The sequence below is a fragment of the Macaca mulatta genome, chromosome X (genome assembly GCF_049350105.2).
Source record: "Macaca mulatta isolate MMU2019108-1 chromosome X, T2T-MMU8v2.0, whole genome shotgun sequence".
NCBI classification, from domain to species: domain Eukaryota; kingdom Metazoa; phylum Chordata; class Mammalia; order Primates; family Cercopithecidae; genus Macaca; species Macaca mulatta.
Genome location: NC_133426.1, coordinates 27550040 through 27569085, shown reverse-complemented (window position 1 = coordinate 27569085; position 19046 = coordinate 27550040). Strand labels below are relative to the sequence as shown.

Genomic DNA, 19046 nt, shown 5'->3' with positions numbered 1-19046 from the left:
AACTTCTAAACCCACACGAGGATTATGTAATAAGTTCCTTAATGTTTTGTCTTATCATTGCTACATAAAGACATTTTTGACAACCAGTCTTATAACATTATGAATTCCACCAGCAAGAACCTTTGAGGGAGACTGATCCATTCCTGCAGTGCTTATCTCAACCATGAAGCCTCTTACTTTGGGTACCCATGGATATACTTCTTAGGACTCAGTATTTTTCATCTCGTATTCAGGTAGGAGTACAGCATCAAAATTGGTTTAGGACTGCAGTGGACTGAATGCTTGTCTTTCCGTAAATTAATATGTTGAAATTCTAATCTCCAAGGTGATGGTATTAGGAGGTAGCACCTTTAGGTGGTGATTAGATCATAAGAGTAGAGCCCTCATGAATGGGACTAGTGACCTTTTAAAAGAAACTGCAGAGAGCTAACTTGTCCCTTCCACAATGTGAGAACCGAGGTAGAAAGTACCATCTATCAACCAAAAGCAGGCCTTACCACACACTGAATCTACCTGCACCTTGACCTTGGGCTTCCCAGCCTCCAAACAGTGAGAAACAAATTTCTGTTGTTTATAAACTACAGTATTTTGTTACAGCAGCCCAAATGGACTAAGATGGGATGGCAATAGGAAAAAGAAAATTTAAAGATCAGTTATTTACTACCGTACAGCTGGGGTCAGCAGAGAGGACTGAGTGCAAAGGAGCATGAAGGAACTTTTGTGTAGATGATGGAAATATTCTATCTAGATCATAATTGCCTTGATAGGTATATGACTGAATACATTTCTTAAAACTCATCAAACCATACAATTAAAATGAGTGGATTGTGTTGAATACAAATTATACCTCACTAGAGCTTCCTCCCCCTGTCTTCTTCATTCCCACACCCTAAAGAACTGAAGACTCCTCACTTTCATCTTGCTAAACATGAAGTGTCTTATAGTACTCTCTCTCTCCAGGGAGCTTTATATTCCACCTATTATTTAATTTTATGTTTTAAGTTAAATTTAATAAATTATTCTTTCAATGGTTATTTCAAACATTTTCTTGTTTTGCTTTCTTTTTACATATGTGGAGGGATGTCCTTTCCCCTTTAAAAAATTCACTTGACAAGATATTTAATGAATCCTTACTAAAAGTCAGGCAGTTTTATAGGCACTATGGATACAAGAGTGGGGAAGACATGTCCTGATAAATTAATATTAGATGATATGCTAAGTAGAAAAGTAAAGCAGAAGATAAGGATAGGAATGACGGGATGGGGTTATGTTTGTTGCAATTTGTTAAAGTCTGGACAAAAAGACATCACAGAGAATGTACTGACTGAACAGACTTTAAGAAGAAAAAGGAAGGCACATGGAGATATACCTAAGTATCTATATCTGTATCTAATAGTCCAAGCAGAGAAAGTAGCAAACATGACTTTTTTGAGAAGAGAGGATATCTGGAGTGACTGAAGAATAGCACAGGGGCCAGAATGGCTGGAGCAGACTCCAAAAAGGGAAGTGTAGAAGACATGAGGCCTGAGAGGTAGCAGGAGGCCAGATTATTTACAGCCATATGACTCACTTGAAAGGGTTAAGGCTTTCCCTTAAATAGGATGGTGAGATGTCTTGACAAGAAAACTGATTTTGGAACAAAGGTTTGTGTGTGAGTCATTTATTGGGGGGGATGTGCTCAGAAAGTGGCAGTGAAGACCAAAGGAGATTCCAAGCAGGGAAAAGAGGAAAGGAAAAAAAAAGACATTGAATTGGCCATTGCTACAAGTGACTAGTGGTTCTATCCATGGGATCATGTAAAAAAATTGTATTAAATGTGCCCCAGGAACATTCACGCAGGGGGGAAAAGGGAGGAGTTTTTATCCTTGAGATTCCATAATTTTGTTGAACCTCCCTAAGGTGCATTAACTCATCTGAAGTTCTGTGTTGCCTATTTACTGTAGCACCCCATGCCCAAATTTAGTAGGCAAGCCCGAAGCAGGAGGTGTGATATGCAGAGTAAGGTGGAAATGTAATGTTCTCAGGACATTACCCCATGAAGCTGGTCGGAACCCAGGCAGAACTAGTCATTGCAATTGTATTTCTATAGACAAGATACAATTGGAATGTGAAATTTATAATAATGGTGCCATTTACAATAGCATCAAAAGATGCCAAATGCCTAGGAATAAATATAATTAAACATATCCAAAATCTCATAAGAGAAAACTATAACTGAAGGAAACAGTGCAAAAGGAGATTAAAAATACAGAAGCAAATGAAGTTATATTCATGTTCATAGATTGGAAGACTCATTATTGAAAAGATGCCAATTTTCCCAAAATTGATTGGTAAATTCAATACAATCTAAATAAAATTTTTAGCACAGTGTTTATATGTGTGTTTTGGGGCTAGGAAAGGAAAATCTGAAAAATTATAAGTGATTCTAAAATTTTTAAAGAATACAAGTACAGATAAAATATATTTGAAGAAAAAAGTTGGAGAATTTATATTTGTAGATATCAAGATTATGATTAAGATAGTGTGCTGTTGATACAGCGACAAACAAATAGATCAATGAAATAAAACAGAGTCCAGAAGCATGCCCACACACATAAGGGCATTCAAATGATTAAAAAAGTGGGCATAAATGAGTCATAGAAGAATATCTTTATGAGCTTTGGGAAGAGGAAAAATTTCCCAAAAGATAAAGGGAAAGACTGATATGTTGGACTATTTTAAAAGGAGGAACTTCTGTTCATGAAGTGATACCATTTAAGATTTTTAAAACCAGTATATTTGCAACCCATATACACAAATGAGACATATAGATTAACGAAAAAAGTTGGAAGACCCAAGTGAGTAAAGGGACAATAAATTTTTAATATCCTCTATAAAATATAAAAATAGCTTATGATCCTATGGAAAGATGCTCAACCTCTTTCTTAACCAGGGAAATTCAAACTAAAACCACAATGAGATGTCCACTAGAATACTACAATTTAAAAGACTGAAAACATCCAATATTGTTAGTAAAGAGCTTTCATTTCCTTCTTATTTAGGGTGTATGGTGAAAAGAACTATTTTGGGAAATTACTTGGCAGTATCTATTAAATTTGCAGATATGCAGATCCCCTGATCCAACAATACCACTATTCAGTATATACCCAACAGAAAAGCACACATATGCGCATGAAAAAACATAGGAAAGAATGTTCATACAATCATTATTCATGATATCCTCAACTTGGAAACAACCAAAATGTCATGCAAGAATGAAATGGATAAGTGAGTTCACGCTATACAGCAATGAAACAAGGACTGCTACTGCACAAAACATTATGGATAAATCTCACAAACACATAGAGCAAAAGAAGCCAGATTAAAAAGAACTCAATTATGTGATTGCATTTGTAAAATGTTCCAAAACAGGCAAATAATCTGTTGTTGGAAGGCAGGACAGTCATTACCTTTTCAGAGAGGGGAGGGAGTATGATGGGGCCTCTGGAGCAATGGTAATATATTATTTCTTAGTGTGAGTGCTTTATGTGGGTGGGTTTACTCTGTGATAACTAATGTTCTACACATATGATTTGCTTAGCTTTGTATGTATAATACATAATATTTAAAAGCTTATAAAATTGTTGTACCTACCTTAATATGTTCCTAAAAATAAATGAGACAATACATGTCTCATGGCTGGCACATAATTCATGTTAGCTAGTGGCATAAAGAAAGGAACTACATAATCTTTGGTTTTAAGTAGAACTGTAAATTAGCTTAGAGAAAGAAAGAGTTGTTAAGAACGGATTTCCCAAATCCCATTCAGATTACGAGGTTATGAGAACTGAGAGGGGAGAAAAATAATCACTTAGCTGCCACTGAGAATATTTATTATGAGGGAAAGGACTAGAGAGAAATGCCCTGCAGGGCACTGAAACATGAATAATAAGTGGCAGTTTTTGGTCTATGTTGTGATATAAGTTATCAAGCTTGTGTTAGACCAAGTAAGGTACTCAAGCAAGAGAGTATAGCTATATAGATTTAGATAATACCAAACCATTAAGATAGGTTGCAAACTCATTTCTCTTTTTCTTTTCAAAGATAGCTATATTATTGTCAGAAAATAAATTGAAAGAACATTTGTATTTGCAGTGTTTTGTTTTTAACAGAGGTTCTGATTTATATTTATAGATATATTTATTTCGTATATTTATTTTATATATTACGCTTAAAAGATGAGCAACCGATTTCTTGTTCTGAGCATTTTCATAACATACTTTGAATTATTCTGATACGCTTATATTTAGCTTCAAATATTATTAATTTATAATAATTTTAATTTGCAAGTTATATTATTCTACTTGTAACACTGTCCTCTGTATATATGTTCAATTACATTTAAAATGCAATTTATAATATTTGTCTTTACAATTTTTAATCATGTATATTATTGGACCCATCTAGATCTTTATAAAACATATTTATATTTTAACTCTGAAAACAAAGACTTAAAATATAAATACATTATGTTGTCAAAATGCCATCATCTATATTCAGCAGGTCAAATTTATTATCTGTCGTTATCACAAATAAATATTTTTGGGTGGATAAAAACAAAATTCTCCAATTCTAGCTACTATTAACTCTCAATGCAGCCTCCATTTGGGGATTGCTGAGCTAAGAGTCTATCTTAATACTTAAATAGTATTTGCAGTATCTTTGAAGGGAAATCCTTTCCTTGGGCATTTTGCATGTCCTTGGAAATGAGATTAGTATTTGATTTTTGTTTTCCTAAATATGACCAATGTAACCATCGCTGGGGATGAATCTTACAGAGCTGCTTGCTGAAAGATTCAGCTAAAAATTCTGACTTGGCGTATACAGTTTTCTCTTGTGGATGGAGTCTTTCTGTCTTGCAATTAGAATGTGCCACAACTTACTATCATGTCTCTTATTTTTTAAAAAAGAATTTATAAATATGGAATTGCCAACATGAAATCTGGATGCAATATTTGATATGAGTCTCATAACAATATTATATTTTATTTATTTTCCTTAATAATTATTTAGAGTCAAATAAGTTTAAATATTCAAGCTGTTAGTCCATTTTCTCAGAAACGGAATATATACACTTACTTATAGTAATGTCATATAGGTAGTTCTTTTTGGCTAAAATATGACTTTTTCCCCTCCCACTTTAAAGTATATGTGAGATGGCTGAATTTGAAATAACAATATACCTAGAATATACAAACAGACAGAATTTAGTTAAAAACCTGGGAAAAATCTATCAAATTGTTAATAAATGTGAATATAAATCTGTTACTTGGAGAATTGATTCTGTAGCTGTGAAGAATTGAATGTGCTTACATCTTTTGTATTTTTTAAAAAAGAATTAACAAATAGATTTTTATAACATGCTTTTCTGTTGCCTGATAAATTTAATATATTCCACTAAAGTTAGTATACAGGTAACCCAGTATATTAGTGACTTCTGGAGTAGGAACAGTTTTTTCCCCCTTGTTCTTCCTAGCAGAAAATTAAAGAATTTTTATATTCCAAACAGTTACAAGCTCAGTTTTCCAGTAGTTTATCCCAGTCTTCAATGATGTATGAAATAAACAAGTGATACTGTTCCCAACAAAGAGGTGGAGACAATAATTAACGTTTGTTAATTACTCTTTGTTGTCTTATAGTTGAGAAATATATAAAGCCTCTTACATCAAATGTATCCAGTAAATCTTATTTTTCTTCCTATGTAAACATATCTAAAATGAAGTAGAAACATAAATTTAAACTACTATTTAAAATGATACTTCAAAATAGAGAGCAGGGCCATATTCCTATGATTGTTTTTTAAGAGTTAATTTTTTGAGTAGATAATAGATTTATTCAAAATCATATGAGATGCATGTTTGGAAGTCTTGTTGCTATCCACCCTCTTAACCCACTCTACTGCACTGTGTACTGAGAAATATTTTTATTGCATTTTTCTTATCCTCCTAGTGTTTAATGCAAATATATGCAAATAAGAAAATATATTCACTAGCTTCATTTCTTAGGAAAAAAAGGTAGCACACCAAACAAGACAATATTTTACCTTATTTTTTTTACTCTAAAATGTTATTGGAGATCACTCTTTCTTGGTACATAAAAGCTATACTCATTCTTCTTACAGATGCATAATATTCTATTATGTAGATATAGCTCCAGTTATTTCATAAATTTCCCATGGTTTACTTACAGTTGTTTACTATTACAGTGTCTCAATGACTAATCCTGTTCATATATCATTTAGAATGCATGATCATTTTTGTAGGACAAATACCTGGAAGAGGAAATCTGTGGTCAAAGGGCAATTGCATTTGTATTTTGGTAAATAATGGCAGATTGTCCTGGATAGGAGTTGCATCATTTTCCACTCTTAGCACTAATGTATGAGAATGGTGTTTTCCCGTAGTCTCAACAGCCATATTTTGTTAAAAATTTGGAATAGGATAGGTAAAGAAAAGCTTCTCTGTAGAGTGTGTTTGCATTTTTTAATTTATAAAAACCTCAGAATCATTTTCTATTTTAAAATTCAGTTTGTATTTGTTTTGCTAGGAATCATCGGTTCATTTCTTTGCCCATTTTTTCTGTTTTGTTGTTGGTCTTACTAGTCTTGATTTCTAGGAGTTTTTTTTTTTTATTCATTAAGCAGGTTAGTCTGTTTTCTGTGGTACAAATCGTAAAGATGTTTCACAGCTTTTCATTTGTCTTTTGACTTTGCTTTTGATTTAAAAAATAGTTTAGAAACATTTATTACTCTTTTCATTTAGGCCTTCTGGATTTTGATTTTTTATTATTTATAAATTTTATAATTTATAAATTAACTTTGGGGGAATGGACATCTTTATATTGCTCAATCTTCCTAGATAAAACATGGCATAGTTTTCCATACAAATATAATTCTTGCATCCTTCAGAAAACCTATAGTTTTATTTCAGGTTTGTTTCTCTATATATTCTCCTGTTCTGTTGCCATTGTAAACGAATACAATTCTTTTAATGATTTTTAATGGATTTTGTTTGTGCATATATCTATTGATTTCTGAATACTAATTTTATAACTCAATAACTTATTTTTTTTCTAGTAGCTTTTCAGATCATTCTCCTGGGGTTACAGTTACGCTTTCTTATTATCTGTTATATGAAATACTTTTACCTCCTTGTTTTACATTGTTATACCTCTTAATTTCTTTCCCATATTAATCTCACTAGCTAATGCACCTTATAAAATGTTAAGTAGCAGTTGTGGTAGTGAGCATTTTGTTATCTTCCTGTTTTTGTCTGGAACACAAGCAGTATATTATAATAAACATGTGCTTTAAGATTATACACATGCACACATACATACACACAGAGACAATCCTCAACTTATAATGGTTCAACTTGTGAATTTTTGACTTCATGATGTTGTGAAAGTGATACACATTCAGTAGAAACCACACTTCCAATTTTGAATTTTGGCTAATTAAAAATTCAAAATTTGAAGTATGCTTTCTACTGAATGTGAATTAAACATTCTTCATTATAAAATAATATTTGCATTAGAGGGTTTTGTCCAATTTTAGACTAATGTAAGAGTTTCGAGCACGTTTAATATAGACTAGGCTAACCTATGATCTTCAGTAGGTTCAGTGTATTAAATGCATTTTCAACCTACAATATTTTCAGCTTATGATGGGCTTATCAGAACGTAACTGCATCGTTGAGATTTATCTGCACATAAATCATTTTAATGAAGTATCTGTTGAATTCTGTTTTATTTTACCAAGGTGTTTTTATTTTGTTTTCTTTTAAAAAAGGACAGATTTGAATCCAGTAAAAATGTCTTTTCAACATTGTTAGAGATCAATCATATTAATTTGCATTAAATTGCATAAATGAGATGCCTCAATGAGAGATAAATGAAAATGTTCTGTGGTTTTCCTTTTTGTGCATTTTTCAGGTTATGGATAAAATGTCATTCGTGCTTGATAAAAATAATTTTAATATATTTCAGCTTTTTATGTACTCATGAATAGGTGGATTACCATCAGAATGATCTGTTCTTTATGGATTTGGTAGGATTTCATGTGAAACCATCTGAGCTTGGTGTTATTCACAGGGAGGAGGGCATTATTTTATTTACAAATTTCTCCAGTTGTCTAGGGAAATTATCTGCTTCAAATTTCTCTTCTGGTAATTATTCTTCTATTGCATTTTTCTAGAAAATTATCCATTTAATTTAGATTTTTTATATAGGGCTGCATAAAATAGTTTGTGAGTGATTTTTTAAAATTATGAGTTACTTGATTGACTCCTATTATTTCTTATTTTGTGTTTTAATGCTCTCTTTTTTGTCTCCAATGTGAGCTAAACTACTTTGTTATTTTAAACAATCTTATGTTTTCTTATTTTGCAGATTTTGTTTTCTAACTAATTTCTCTTGTCCATCAATTCATTTTCAATCTTTGTTTTATTCCATAGATTAGAATTAGGTTTGCTTTGTGTTTCAATCCTAAACTAAAAAATTATTAGGTGAATTATGTCCATTTGTATTTATTTAAATATGTTTAGTATTTTGTAGTTCTTCGATATTTAGGACTTTAAAAAATCCTTGTTCTATATATATTTATATGACATCCTTAGTCTTTTGTTTAAAAATTATGTATCAGAACCTTATTATGAGCAACAGTGAAATTAATTAGCTTTTAACTTTTCCTTTTTGCTCTCCTCACGCACCCATTTTCTTAAATTGGATTAGCTTTAAAGTATTTGCTACCATTATATTCAACATTATACTGGAAGTATCAGGTAGTGCAAAAAGATAAATTGAATGAATGGATAAATAAATGAAAGGCCTACAATTTGATTGAAAAATAAAAAAGCAAAGCCATCTTGATTTGCAGATAATCTAATTATGTATGTGGAAAATCCTTTAAAATCTGCAAGATAGTTATTGCAATTAACAATCACATTTTTGAAGCTTACAATTTATAAGACCAATACAAATACAAAGACCAATACAATATAAATTAATTGTCCTTCTATAAAATAAAAATTAATATATAAGAAATAAATTTAAAAATTCAAATTTTAATAATGTAAAAAATAAACTATTTATAAATGCATTTAATAAAATATATGTAAGGTCTGAACACCGAATTACAAAACATTGGTGACATTAAATTAAAGAAGACACACATAAATACATATAGTTTTCATAAATTAGAAGACTAAACTTTTTTGAAATGTCAGTTCTTCTCAAATTGATCTATAGATTTAATGGAGTCCTAGTCAAATTGATAGGCTGATTATAATAAATATATGAAAATAAAAATAATCTACAATAGCTGAAATAGCTTTGAAAAAGAATAACTTTGGGGAACTTTCACTATCTGATTCAAGACTCGCTATAATGATAAAATAATTAATGCAGTGTAGTACTGGTGTAATAGACAATATCTAAATGAAACAAAGTCAAGAGTCCAGAAACAGACCTACATATATATGGTGAAGTGGTTTTTGACACAAGTATTAAGGTATTCCAGTAGGGGAAAGATACATTTTTAAATAAATATTACTGGAACAATTGGATATCTGTATGGTTAAAAAAAACCTTGGACTCAAAATCATATACAAAATTTAGCTTAAATGAATTATAGACCTATATGTAAGATGAAGATATAAAATCACTGGAAGAAAACATGGAAAAAAATTTTTGTCATATTGACTTTGACAAAGTTTCTTAAGCAGGACATAAAAAAAGCATAATCCGTAAAAGAAAAGAAAAAAAAGACAAATAGACTTTTGTTCTTTTACAGACATGGTTTAGGAAACAAAATTGATTGCTGTACACTGAATAGAAGAAAATATTTGTAAATCATAAATTTAACAAAGGTCACGTATCCAAAAAATATAAAGAACAAATTTAATTCACTATCAAGAAAATAACATTTTTGACCTGGTACAGTGGCTCACGCCTGTAATCCTAGCACTTTGGGAGGCTGAGGTGGGCAGATCGCTTGAGGTCAGAAGTTCGAGACCAGCCTGGGAAACATGTCAAAACTCCACCTCTACGAAAAATACAAAAATTAGCCAGGCGTGGTGGCAAGCACCTGTAGTCCCAGCTACTCAGGAGGCTGAGGCAGGAGAATCGCTTGAACCCAGGATGCGGAGGTTTCAGTGAGCCAAGATCATGCCACTGCACTCCAGCCTGGGTGACAACAAGACTCCATCTCAAAAAAAAACAAAAAAAATTAATAGGTAAACGATTTTAAGAGGTACTGTACCTCTTAAAATACACTTTCTTTATATATGTTTTATATTTTACACATTTTCCTTAACAAAACAAAATAAGTCTATGGCCAATTATAATATGAAAAAGTGTTCTATGTCATTAACCATGAGGAAATTAAAATTAAAACTACAATGATATATTCACTAGAATTGCTAAAATCTAAGAAATGGAAAATACTAGGTTTGGACAAAGATGAAGCAACTGCATTTCTCATACATTGCTGATGGGGATGCAAAATGTTGCAGCCATTTTGAAAAAAATTGACAATTAAATATCGGCATTATATGCACTTTTCATCAGAAGTCCCACTCCTAGATGTTTGCCCAAGATAAATTAAAAAATAGATCTACAGAAAGACTTTGTACTAGTTAAAATTCTTCAGAAAAACAGAAGCAATAGGATATATGTGTGTGTGTATGTGTGCCTGTTTTATGTATACATATATACATACATACACACACATGCATATGTAATAAGAAATTGGCTGAGAAGCACCAAGACCTGCAGTTAGCAAGACAGAGACCCAGAAGAGCCAATGGTGTTGTATTAGATTGAGTCTGAAGTACCGAGAACCAGGAGCACCAAGATTTTAAATTCCATTTGGAAAGCCAGCAGGCTTGAGACCCAAGGATAACCAATGTTTCAGCCATGGTTTGAAAGCCAGAAAAGAGTAATGTTGCAGCTCAAGCAGTTAAGCAGGCAGTGTTCCCTCTTGTTCTCAGAAAGGTTGGCCTTTTTTTTTTTATTCTATTTAGGCCTTCAGTTGATGGGATGAGGACTCCCCCCACATTAGGGAGGGCAGTCTGCTTTACTGAGTCTACCATTCAAATGTTAATTTCATCCAGAAACACTCTCACAGACACACCCAGAATAATGTTTGACCAAGTAACTGGGCACCCGGTGGCCAAGTCAAGTTGACACATAAAATTAACCATAATAGGCTTATACACAAACTAGAAGGGGGGGAATTGTCCTAAAAGTGGTGATCGAATAAACAAATTGTGGTATATTTATACCATGGAACAAAACGACCAAAATAATGATATACACAAAAACATGAATGAATCTCACATGATGGTATGTTAGAAAGTGAAACATGAAAGACTGCATACTACACGATTCCATTTATATGAAATTCTAGAAAAAGCAAAACTATAGTGACAAAAAACTGATCAGTGGTTACCTGGGGTGGAGGATGAGAAGAGGAAATCTAATTCAGAGTCACTATGGAATTTTTGGGGTTTATTTAAAAGATCTATATCATGTTTGTGGGAATGGCTACACAAATACATACAATCACCAAAACTCATCAAACTATACATTTAATATGTGTTGGTTTTATTTTATGTAAATTATTTCTCAAAAGTTAGGAAAAATGATGTTAATTATAACATTGTTAACAAGAGTAAAATATAATATTTTATAATAGAGAAATGACTAAAGTTATGGCAATTCAACTGAATAAAAAATGATGCCCTCTTGAAAATTATAGGATTGAAAATGCAATCAGAACTGTACATGGTTGGTAGACTATGCTTGTATGTATTTTTAAAATTTCACATTTCTCTAGAGACTGAAAAGAGAACATGGCTATTTTTAAATATTGTTTTAAGGAAACAAAACATGTATCTTAACAAAAGCAAAAATTGACAAATGGTATCTAATTAAAGAGCTTCTGCACAGCAAAAGAAACTATCAGAATGAACAGGCAACCTACAGAGTGGGAGAAAATCTTTGCAATCTATCCATCTGACAAAGGTCTAATATCCAGAAGCTGCAAGGAATTCAAACACATTTACAAGAAAAAAACAAACAACCCCATTAAAAAGTGGGCAAAGGACAGGAACAGACACTTCTCAAAAGAACACATTCATGCAGCCAACAAACATATGAAAAAAAGCTCATCATCACTGATCATTAGAGAAATGTAAATCAAAACCACAATGAGATACCATCTCAAGTCAGTCAGAATGGCCATTATTAAAAAGTCAAGAAACAACAGATGCTGGTGAGGTTGTGGAGCAATAGGAACACTTTGACACTGTTGGTGGGAATGTAAATTTGTTCTACCATTGTGGAAGACAGTGTGGTGATTCCTCAAGGAGCTAAAACCAGAAATACAATTTGACCCAGCGATCCCATTACTGGGTTTATAGCCAAAGGAATATAAGTCATTCTATTACAGAGATATATGCACACATATGTTAACTACAACACTATTCACAATAGCAAGGACATGGAATCAATGCAAATGCCCATCGATGAAAGGCTGGATAAAGAAAACGTGGCACATATACACTATGGAATATTATGCAGCCATAAAAAGGAAGGAGATCATGTCCTTTGCAGGGACATGGATGAAGCTGGAAGCCATTATCCTCTGTAAACTAATGCAGGAACAGAAAACAAAGCTCCACATGTTCTCACTTGTAAGTGGGAGCTGAACAATGAGAACATGCGGCCACAGGGAGGAGAACAACACACACTGCAGCCTGTCGGGGAGTGGGGTGGGAGGAGAGAGTATTAGAAAGGATGGCTAATGCATGCTGGGCTTAATACCTAGGTGATGGGTTGATAGGTGTAGTAAACCACTATGACATACCTTTACCTGTGTAACAAACATGCACATCCTGCACATGTCCACCAGAACTAAAAACAAAAAAGGAGTAAATGTAATCCTAAAGCAAAATAAAATACTTGGGTATCACAAGTTTTACAGCTCAGAAATACATATAGTCTCAGTTTCCCGTTTTTAAAATTGAATGACACATTTCCTATGGGAGCTGATGGTAAGGCTTGGAAAGCCAGTGATATAGACACAGCGGCACATTAAACTCTTATAAAAGCGAAGATTTTATAAACATGAGCAAACTGTAAACATATAAAGAAAAGGTTGTTTGCATTATTTCTGATTATTGTTGTTTCATTTTGTGACAAGATTTACCTTTGTGTTTTTCAATTGCTTTGTATTTTTCATGAATTATCATAGTTAATGGGAAAATGTATCTGACACAAACTAATATTCAAGTACTTTTATTAGGCAAACTATTATTTGTAATGCCTTCACAGTTTTACATTTTAGTTAGATTCTTCCTGTGCCTAAATCATTCTCTGTTAATGACTTTGGCACTAGAGGCACATTAAAGCTTTTTAACCACTAAGTAATCACAGGTCTTTTAGGAAATTGCTGCCGCCATGCATAATTTGCTACCCATGCCACTCACCTGTGTCAGTAGCAATTAGAGATTTCCCCACTGATTCCACACCGTCCTGAAAGAGTTAATGGACCTCTGCAACAGTGCAACTTCCTAACAGGATAAAATAAATTGTTTCAGTGCAAGTCTAATCAGATTTCTTAATAAAGATAATAAACTAACCAAGTCATTGGATTTTAGTTTGTCCAATACTGATGAAAGGAGAACGTAACAAATTTAAGTTTAAGGTTATGCAATGTGTAGTTCAAACATATGTGACAATAATAATGTTAAAAGCTCTGAGAAAGAAAAGCAAAAATATTTATATCCATTCTGAAGAAAGGACTATCATTAATTTAGCATTAGTCATCTCTGAAAGTCTGATGTACTTGTAGCTAAAGTTATTGAAGCGGAAATGACCTGGGAGCATGAATACTTAGTTTTTATTATGACATAGCTTGACGCGGTGATACCCCCAAGCTCTTTTCCTGGGCCACTTTCTTTTGCATCAATAACTTCCCCTCATGCATTATTTATTTAGTTTTTATTTAACTGACACTTATTGTGCTATGTACTGTTCTGCGTTTTTGACAAGTATTAAAACATTACTCCTTATGATAACCCTATGAAGTGGGTATTACTGATTTCTGTTTTACAGATGAGAAAGCAGAGATCCTGAGGCATAAGTAACTTTCTCAAACTTGTAAGTCTGGATCCTGAATCTGTGCTCTTAACCATTGAGTTAAAGTGCCATGACGGTTTATTAGTTTTTCCAAATTCCACCACAGATTTCAAGAATAGATCTACTCTCAGTTCCCCCCCCCCCTTTTTTTTTTTTTTGAGATGGAGTCTCGCTCTGTCACCCAGGCTGGAGTGCAGTGGCGAAATCTCGGCTCACTGCAAGCTCCGCCTCCTGGGTTCATGCCATTCTCCTGCCTCAGCCTCCTGCCACCAGCCCAGCTAATTTTTTGTATTTTTAGTAGAGACGAGGTTTTACCGTGTTAGCCAGGATGGTCTCGATCTCCTGACCTCGTGATCCACTCGCCTCGGCCTCCCAGGGATTACAGGCGTGAGCCACCGTGCCTGGCCTACTCTCAGTTACCTTTGACTTCCATTTCCACTCAAATATTATTTTCCCTACAAATTATTGTACACTATATCTTGTGAAGAGAAAAATATTAGTGTCATAGTAAAACCATTTTAAGTCCCCAACACACGGATGAGAAGCTATTTTCTGAAAATTATGTCTGAACCCGGAACTACTTGCCTTTAACTAAAAAAAAAAAAAAATAATAATAATAAATCCATGTGGTTTCTACTTTTTTTTTTTTTTTTTTTTTGAGACGGAGTCTCACGCTGTTGCCCAGGCTGGAGTGCAGTGGCGCGATCTCGGCTCACTGCAAGCTCCGCCTCCTGGGTTCACGCCATTCTCCTGCCTCAGCCTCCTGAGTAGCTAGGACTACAGGCGCCCGCCACCGCGCCCGGCTAATTTTTTGTATTTTTAGTAGAGACGGGGTTTCACTGTGGTCTCGATCTCCTGACCTTGTGATCCGCCCGCCTCGGCCTCCCAAAGTGCTGGGATTACAGGCTTGAGCCACCGCGCCCGGCCGGTTTCTACTTTAAACATGTTTTATAAGGTGGCTTCAGGGTTCTTACTCAAAAGACTGAGGTAATATGGCCTTAAACCTGACAGAATCCAGGGCACTGACATTTGCAATTACTTCAAATTTTGGAAGAGTAAGGAAAATGGGGAGGCTAGAAAGACCTGTCAATATAGTCAATCTCAGAAAACATGATTTTCTCAAATATCTGTATTCTCGTTGCTATAACTTTTGCAATCACTGTAGTTTACAGCACCTTCTGTAATGTAATGTTGGCTGCCATAGAAGTACTCCACCAAAATAGAATGCCTCCTAAATCTTAGTGGTGTTAAAATGTAGTCATTTTATACAATGGGAATAAACATTTCTCTATTAAACTAAGCATATTTAGAGAAAAGTTTTTGAAGTTAAATAATGGTTGGGAAAGAAATTGCTAGGAATATTTTCTTTGCCTTATTATGATACACAAACAGGAAAAAGATGTTTTAGGTGCATTTTTAGAACAATCTCAAGTTAAAAAAAACACACACACACACACAATGAATTACCATACATTTAGAATCTGGTTTGGTAAAATCAAGGGTTAACAGTAATTCTAACCACTTGATTTCTTAGACTGTTCTATCGTTTTAGGTGTTTAATGAATGAGAAGCAGAATTAGTGTTATTTGAGAAACCATTAAAAATCATTTTGCATTTTCCTCTCTTTTTTTCTATTATAAAATGATTCTGTTACTGTTAGCAGAGCCTGGAATAGGGGTTGGCAAAGCTGAAGATGTTTATCAGGGATAGCTAGGATAATTAAGATCAAGTGGATGACTTAACATTTCCTAACATGGAAAAACAGAAGAAATCTAAAGGAGAGTTGTACATGCTTCTACAACCACCATCTACCATTCTACCTGTATAAGGGTCATATTTCACCCTAAATTCTATTAAAATGGATGAACTTTTTCTTTTTTGATCAAATGATGATCTCTCTACTTGTATATTGGATCCTCTCAAGGCTTGCCTACTCAAGAATTTAATTTCTGATATTACCCTCTTTTAATATCAGTGGCCAGCAAACTAAGGTGCACAACCCAACCCTGCCTTTCATCTGTTAGTAAATCAAGTTTCATTTGAACACAGCCATGCCCATTAATTTACATGTTACATATGGTTGCACTTATGATAGAGCTCATACGGCTGACAAAGTTTATATTTAATATCTGTCCCTTTAGAGAACATGTTTGCCAACTGATGTCCTACATCTTCCATTTTCTTTTCCCTTGGTTAGATAACTTCTGGCAGCAAATAAACATTGTGTATTGTTACTTTTAACATTAATACCTTTTTTACCCCAGTTATCTCCTTCAATTACTGCCCCATTACTCTGTTCCCCTTTACAGAAAATCTCCTCAAAAGGTTTGTGTATGTCCTAGATATTTCTGCCTCTTATTACCTATTTTTTTCTTGAATCTCCTGAAGAGTTTCTTTCAACCACTTCATACACACTGCTCTTTTAAGGTAATCAATAATGTACATTAATCCAATTTTACCAGCCAATTTTCAGTCCTCATCTTATTTCATTCATTAACAACATTTGGCAGTATTCTAATCAAATTTTCTTGAAGCATTTATTTGATTCTCCTCATACCTTCCAAGTCCATTATTTTATTCTCAGTCTTCTTTGTTTCTTCTTATTTTCCTGGCTCCTAAAGCTGTGAAATGTCTCATTTCAGTCCTCAGACTTTGTTCTTCTTTACATAAAATTATTCCCTTCATAGTTTAATCCAGTATAATTCACTCAGATGCCATACATTCTATACACTGGTGATTACCAAAATTCTCTTTCCAACTCAGACCTCTTCCTCAAATTCTGTACACCGGTCTGCCTCAGCATACCTACTTGGATCATAAATACGGATTTCACTGTTAATAAATTCAACACAGACTCCTTACACATATTTTCTGATGGGTCCACTTTACTAAGGCTCATGCCTTTGCTCAATCCCAAGTGAATACAGTCTATCTCTACAGAAACAGATAATTATCTGTTTTAAAGATTCCACTTGCGGTTTCTGCTTCCATTTTGGAGGAGTAAGCGCCTAACATATTGATCCTCCCACAAATATCAGCTATAAACATTAGACAAAAATAAACAAACTCAAATACCTGGGGCTCTAGAAACTGTACAAATAAAAACATTTTTAGAAGGGACCAAGTGACCAGCACCGTGTGAATATCCTGTATTTTTACAGTTTTACCTGAGAGTAGCTGCAGTCACAGAGGCATGGAAGCAGCTAAAACGCTAATGGTAAACTAGAAATGTTTCTGGTAGTCAAGTAAACACAGAACCCTGGAAAGAAAATAATCAAGAGAAACTCTAAATTTTGTGTTTAAACTCACTTCAGGCTGGGCACGGTGGCTCATGCCTGTAATCCTAGCACTTTGGGAGGCCGAAGTGGGTGGATCACGAGGTCAGGAGATCGAGACCATCCTGGCTAACATGGTAAAACCCCGTCTCTACTAAAAATACAAAAAAAAAAAAAAAAAAAAAAATTAGCTGGGCGTGGTGGTGTGCACCTGTAGTCCCAGCTACTTGGGAGGCTGAGGCAGAATGGCATGAACCTAGGAGGTGGAGCTTGCAGTGAGACGAGATTGCAGCACTGCACTCCAGCCTGGGCAACAGAGTGAGACTCAGTCTCAGAAAAACAAATAAACAAACAAACAGAAAAAAACCTCACTTCAACCTGTGAAGCATGCATATGTAGGCAAAACTGGAAACAGCTTTGAACAACTGAAATTTGAGCCACTGACCCCTTCAGTTAGGATATTTTGCAGTTTGGGTCTAACTATTTTAACTACTTACTGGAAGAGAAACAAATTGCTACTGTTCAGAGCAATATAACAGAATTCAGAGTGTCTACAACATGAAATTCCTAGTGGCCATGATACAATTTGAAATTATCTGACACACAAAGAACCAGGAAACTTAGACCCCACTTCAAAGGAAAAGACAGTCAGCAGATGCCAATTCTGAGATGACTCAAATGACAACAATATGTTAATTGGGTTAAATACTCCAAAATAAAATAACACCAAAATCTGGTTCTTGGAAAATATCAACAAAATTCATGACCCCTAGCTATACTACTAATAAAAAACGATAGAAAGAAAATACCAGTATCTTGAAGGAAATAATGAATATTACTGCAGATCCTATATCTATTAAAAGGATAATAAAGGAACATCATGAACAACTTTATGCAAACCAATTCTAAAACCTAGATGAACAGACAAATCCCTTGGAAGATACAAGCTCCCAAAACTCCTTCAAGAAGAAATAAATAACCTGAGTAGTGCTAGATATATTAAAGCAACTGAATTCATAGTTAGCTATCTTCCCTCCAAAAGCCTCCATGTTTCTGGTGGCTTTTTTGTTGAAATCTAGTGGACATTTGGGAAATTATACCAACCTCAAACTCTTTCAGAAAATTCAACGGAGGGAACACTTTTCAACCCATTTTATGAGGCCAGCATTACTCTAATGCTAAAATCACAAAATGATATTATTAAAAAAACTGCAGATCAGTATTCCTTTTTAATTATTTTCTTTATTCTTTATTCATTTAAATCAATTTTATTGTGTATATTTGAGGCTTAGAACATGTTGTGGGATACAAATAGTAAAGTGGTTACTATAGTGAAGCGAGTTAGCATATCCATCATCTCACATAGTTACTTTTGTGTGACAAGAGGCATATATATATATACACACATAAGCACTTTTAAACTGAAGAACAAAGCCAAATATACACACACACACACACATATATATACACACACACACACATACACACACACACACACACACACACACACCCCTACAGATGTAGTGGAAAATTATTCACCCATAAAAAGGAAGAAAATTCTGCTATTTGTCCCAACATAGAAAGACCTGA

The 19046-nt window shown here is 33.9% G+C and overlaps 1 protein-coding gene across 6 annotated transcripts in view; it reads right to left on the bottom strand.

Annotated features, from left to right (window-relative positions):
• DCAF8L2 (DDB1 and CUL4 associated factor 8 like 2) overlaps positions 1–19046 on the bottom strand; it is a 171952-nt gene that overhangs the window by 19868 nt on the left and 133038 nt on the right. For 4 of the 6 annotated variants that reach the window (XM_028841748.2, XM_015127118.3, XM_028841749.2 and 1 more), the window contains one exon: positions 13530–13613. The gene's annotated coding sequence lies outside the window, so the exon portion shown is untranslated. Of the gene's footprint in view, positions 1–12907; positions 12955–13529; positions 13614–19046 lie in introns of all 6 variants that reach the window. The other 2 variants (XM_077987680.1, XM_077987681.1) reach the window with 1 other exon arrangement.